This window comes from Dendronephthya gigantea, unplaced genomic scaffold, assembly GCF_004324835.1.
Source record: "Dendronephthya gigantea isolate DGI-Jeju-01 unplaced genomic scaffold, DenGig_1.0 000068F, whole genome shotgun sequence".
Taxonomy (NCBI): Eukaryota; Metazoa; Cnidaria; class Anthozoa; order Malacalcyonacea; family Nephtheidae; genus Dendronephthya; species Dendronephthya gigantea.
Genome location: NW_021163078.1, coordinates 1,287,745 through 1,293,744, shown reverse-complemented (window position 1 = coordinate 1,293,744; position 6,000 = coordinate 1,287,745). Strand labels below are relative to the sequence as shown.

Sequence of the window (6,000 nt, the reverse complement as noted above, 5' to 3'; positions counted from 1 at the left end):
TTTACCGTTATTTTCGACCAGTTGACGGGCGATCATACATGAGTGAATGTCCAATCAAGGATTAGTTCGAGCTCTCCTGCATGGCGTTAAACCGTTCAATGAAGCGCTTGACAAGAATAAAACACCATGCACTATCTAATACCGGGTGTCTAAAAAAGTGAATATATAAATATTATCTCGTTGTTAAGCCGCTCTTAAGCGCTTGATTTTATACTAAATAAGCTTGGAATTTACATGAAAGAATGAAATTCTATTTATATTTAAGCTTCTAAAATGTTTTCGTTAAGTCAGGCAAAAATACTGTATCACTGGTTATATGTAGCCTTTTATCTTTGGTTGCTGTTGACAACAACTAATTACATGAATGTTTAAGCTGAGCCGATGAGCGATCGCCTGTGAATTCAGACTATTTGCTGCCCCGCTAGATGTATCCCAAAAAGTACCCTCTACTTAAATCTACTTTGGGACACACTGTAGTGTTAATTTTTTGGGGAACACCCTGATTCAATTCATTTATACACGGATTAAAGCTGCACTGTTCCGAATTGGCTGACTGGAATTCTTAATGGTTGTGATAATATCCTGCGTGCTTTGGCATCGGTCCAATGAAGCGTTTGACATTTCCTTGAATAGAGCACCAAAATCTTGTATTCTAAAACATGCAACCTGTATGTATACGTGTTGTAACTATATAGTTCAGTTTGCGATTTTGATTACTGAAGTTGACCAGAAAACTCTTCTTCCTAAAAGTCGTATCTCGCACAAGTCTCTCAGGTAAGATGATGGAAATATGAATGATACGAAAGTGTCGAAGTGAAAGTTTTGCATTTTCCGCGCATATTCATTTGTCAATAGTAATTATATGTTGAATTTTTAAAAAAAAATTTCGATAATGAGCAAAAAATTTCGATAATGAGCTAAAACTTATTGTATAGATGTGATTAACCTATTGGAATAAAATGTTGTTATTTTATGTTTCTCGACCTGTTGGCGAGCGATCATGAGTGGATGCATGATAGTTTTGATATTCGCGGTCAAAACAAGTGCTCGAGAAGTTAGGGTGGAAAACCTTAGAAAATAGACGAGACTGAATTTAAACTAACAAAATATATGAATAAAATTGTTGAATGAAGAAGTCTTGAAATAGTTTCTATTCTATATTTGAAAAATGTAACAATGAAAATTATAATTTAAGAAGTAATTGTTAACTTCTGAGATATTCTAAACCTAATACTAATGCTATATAAATGATAAGGAGCTTTAGTTGCAAAGGAAAAAAGGTTTGAAATCAGAAAATCAAAAATAATAATTAATTTCTTATATTTAGTTGTAAATACAACTCATGTATGCCTATGGCTCTATGAAAAACAATGTATATTGATAGCCCACCGTAGTTAAATAAATTTAGATAAAATGAAATTAAAAATGAAATAGATATCCGCCGTTAATTAACCGTTCAATGTAGCGCTTAATTGAAGAGTATAACACCAAAATCTAATAATGGGTATCCACATATTGTTTCTCGTTGTTTAACCCTTTTAATGCGCGTGGTATGATTAAATGAGGCAGGCGCTAAACGACGCGTTTCTGTCGAATATAATTCAGACGAATTTAATGGCTATCTGTAAAACAAGGAACGGGGAATCGGGGAAAGGAATGAGGAACGGAACGGGGAACGGTAAGACCAGGAATGGGAAAAGCCGGAATCTGTAAAACCAGGAATGAGAAAAGCCGGAATCTGTAAAACAAGGAATGAGAAAAGCCGGAATCTGTAAAACAAGGAATGAGAAAAGCCGGAATCTGTAAAACCAGGAATGAGAAAAGCCGGAATCTGTAAAACAAGGAATGAGAAAAGCCGGAATCTGTAAAACAAGGAATGAGAAAAGCCGGAATCTGTAAAACAAGGAATGAGAAAAGCCGGAATCTGTAAAACCAGGAATGGGAAAAGCCGGAATCTGTAAAACCAGGAATGAGAAAAGCCGGAATCTGTAAAACAAGGAATGAGAAAAGCCGGAATCTGTAAAACCAGGAATGGGAAAAGCCGGAATCTGTAAAACCAGGAATGAGAAAAGCCGGAATCTGTAAAACAAGGAATGAGAAAAGCCGGAATCTGTAAAACCAGGAATGAGAAAAGACGGAATCTTACGGCCGGAAGTTTGTAACTAAATTAGTTACAATTTCCGCGCGTAATACAAAATATGCTAATTTGGCATGGCTATATTTTCCGTATTTTACCAAATTTCGCAGCCAAACTTAGCATTTCCACTAATTCAAGTACGCTTAATTTTTTTTGTTATATGGAACATAAACTGCATTCTTTTGTGGGGGAAGGAATATATAATACATATATAATTATACAAACGATGAAACGATCACAAGGACTGACAAGGTTAGTTTGTAAACAGTTAAATTTGTTGATTTGGTCTTATTCATAAACCTACGAAGTGGAGCTTTGCGCGTTGCTATCTACCGTTTAATATCTACATTGCTATTGAAATTGAATAATGTTTGGTTGGAAATGAAAACTTTTTGGATCCAAATTTGAATTTCCAAATTTTCATATGAATTGCATTTCACATGAAATGCGTCGTTTAACTTGATTGAATTCGACAGTTTGAATTAAATTCGTCTAACTCGCATTATTCGTCCAGCTTGGACGGATAATGCGACGAAAATTCGTCTTCAAATTAAACGACGAATAATCGACGAATATAATTCAGACGAAGCTAATAAATAATTAGGTAAATTATGTTAAAATATATTGAACCAATGAGGATGTTGGATATTTATTGCGCGAAATAATTCGCGCCGCGATTTTTGTACAGAACAGACAAAATGGAGGAACCTTGTGTTCATTGTAAAACATCAACGAAATATACTTGTATAACGTGTTCTTCGTTTGTTTGCAATCGAGCTGAGTGTAGTTTGGCCGAGTTAGAAGAATCAACAACCGGATGGATTCCTCAGAAAAGTGTTGGATATTGTTTAACTTGTGCAGAGGAAGTTCTTTCTGAACATGAAGAGGCGCAACGCAAGAAACTTCGCACTGAGTCAATCGAAGAATTCAGTTTCTGAAAACAGTAGCAGTAGCGATAACCTTGAACTGACAGATCCTTTGGAAAAGAATCCAGGAAAGAAACGAGGGGAAAAGAAAGTTAAAGGAGTTGGTAGAAAGGCTCTTTGGAAAGAATCGCATGTAGACGACATGATCGACATAATAGTCAATGATGAAAATTTCTCGAGGAAATTGATTTTCACAAACGTTAAAAAGCAAAAAAACGCGGATGTGTACAATCATCAGCACAATAGAATAAAAGTTTTTGAAGTTGTGGTATTCCTTTTTAGCTCGTTCCCCTCCAGGAGGGCAGCTGATGGGGATGTGGCACCCATCCACAGCTGCCCAGCAGCAAGGAAATTGCCACAACTGGTCATTGTCTAAATTGTTGTTCTGTTTTGGAAAGTGGCTGGTAACAGATTCCATCCACAGTATTTTGATTATCGCTTCACATACATCAATGACAACCTGTCGTATGGTACTTACACCATAGCCAGTCATTTCTGCAATTGTATAAGGATAATCACCCCTCCCTAAACGATATAAACATATTGCCAAACGACATTCAGGAGATATTGGCTGTTCGCCACAACTTGTCGCTCCAGTTCGGGCCTTATTCGTCTGAGAATAAAATCAAATGTCTCCCTGGATACTCTAAAGGTCAGTTTAAACCTACTACAGGAGTAGGTCTCCCAGACATTTTCCCACCATCCAGCGTTCCTTGACAAACGACGGCAAGTGCGAATTCGAGGTTTTCTAGCAAATTAGTTCACGCTTCGTGTTAGAAGGAGTAACATCAAATAACATGTGCGTATGAGTAACGCCCTTTTCTTAAGATAAAGAAGTAATAAATTCCACCTTAAATATCTTCTCTTTCGTTGCAAAAGAATTCTTTTGTAACATGCAGTGATAAGGAAAACTGATCTTTTTAAAAGATATTTTTACTTTTCTGCGACATAAATTCGACGTATAATTCGGTAACGAATTCTATTTCGGCTATATTTGAGCTTCTAAAAAGTTTTAACTGAAGTCTTGCAAAACGAAATAAAAAACCCCTGCAAATACCATAATTTGTAAATACGTATGTGCACGAGATCATACATTAGAACTTCAATGACTGTAGAAACAATTAATTTCTAAAGAATTTAATAATTCTAATGACTTGAAATTTGCATAGCATGACCAAATTGTCAGGCTGGCTACGCCACTGGCTTTCGATAACCCTGGGAAACGTATTTTCAAATCCCAGAAGCGTAATTAGTTGCACAGCCAATAAAAACTCTATTGTATGATCTCGTACATACAATTTATGGTATTTGCAGTTTATTTTATACACCCTCAAAACATTGCCCAAAAAATTGCAAATTAGTTTTCTATTGTTTAAGTACACGAAATTCCCGATTGACGTCATGTCCGCGATACCTTTAAAAGCTAATAAATCCATGTAGAAACTTTTTCAATAACAAAGTGTATTGCAAAGTTTTTCAAAATACCTTAAACTTTGATAATTTCAAAACTTTATGAGGCACTTTTAAAGCGTACACGTGGAGTGACATTCACAACCCAGCTATTTCCGTTCATGCACGATTTGCAATTAATGAATGAAACCCGAAACTCCGAAAAGTCACATCTTCCACAATTTGATGCGGGATAGGTGGAAGTTTTGCGAAGTAACGAGTTAATCGTGAATCGTGTTGTGTTAAACTAATAAGATATAAAAATAATGTTACAGGAAAATCATGATTAAAATAAAGTTGTCGGTATATACAGTATATATATTCTTTGAAATTACTTATTTTTCTAACAAACTCTGACGGAGCTGACTTGACCCAATCAGGCGTATATAAACATTTTCAATAATCACTCTTGAAATTATTTTTCATGCTAACTCAAAAACAATTCACTTTGTTTTTAACTTTTCATTTGTGAGAAACCGTATCACTAGCTATTGACAACAATTAACTAATTTTAAGCAGTTATGTCCTTTGTCAACGTATCACTTATATAATTTCACGCACATTTTGTTTTACAGAGCCATGAAGATCTCCGTTCTAATAACCTTGATTGCAGCAACAATTATTGTCGGAATTGCCACTTTTAGTGAACGTCCTGGCGCAGTAGAATTGCGTGGAAAGGGGGGAAACCTTGAACCTCGGCTTCCGACTACACCGTGGAGGATGCGAAAGATCACCAAGGCGAATACCAAGCTGGGGAAGACCAAGCTGCGGAGGAACTTGCAGCAGAAAATCTGGCAGTGGAGGATGGAACAGTGGAGGGCCAGGTTGAAGGCCGCGATAAATGCCCGGCGGCAGGCTTGGCTGCGGAAGTTGAGAGGTAAACAGTATTATAATTCTTTAATTTTAAACTAAAGGCCGTCGCTATACGGTGCATGTTTCACGCTAAAGTATAAAAGCAAAGCAGAAGATTTTAAAATGTCCAGAAAACTATAATTTTATCAAGATATCTCTTTATCAAGATATCTCTTTATCAAGATATAAGTATTTTAGCATCTTCTGGCTTATCTAACAGTAAAAACTAGCAGAAAAATTAACCTCGAAAAGCGGGAGAACGGTTTGTAAAAGCCTCATTTTTAACCGGTTGTGCAAAGAAAATGAGAGGTTGAAAATCCAAGTTCATTTAAAGAGGTGAAAGTTTGGACCCTTTTGTGCAATGTATCGCAATTTCAGAAAATTTGATAAACATTAGGTCCGCGGCAAAACGTTTCAAAATTGGACTTTTTTCCCGTTTACTCCGCTCTCGCGTAACCTTTTTCAAGCAAGAATTACATGCATGAGTGATAATTTGAATGACGTACTTTATAAACATAACTAAAAATGAATACTCTCGTTTCATTGTTTTATTTAACAAAGAGTTCTGGTAATTACGTTATTCGAACTATCACTCATGCATGCAATCATTCTTGCGTGTAAAAAGTTACTCGAGAG

General features: G+C 36.0%; 1 pseudogene; it reads right to left on the bottom strand.

The window, feature by feature from the left end:
* Positions 1-3,292: 3,292 nt before the first annotated feature.
* On the bottom strand, positions 3,293-4,499 carry LOC114531072 (annotated as a pseudogene).
* Positions 4,500-6,000: the final 1,501 nt, after the last annotated feature.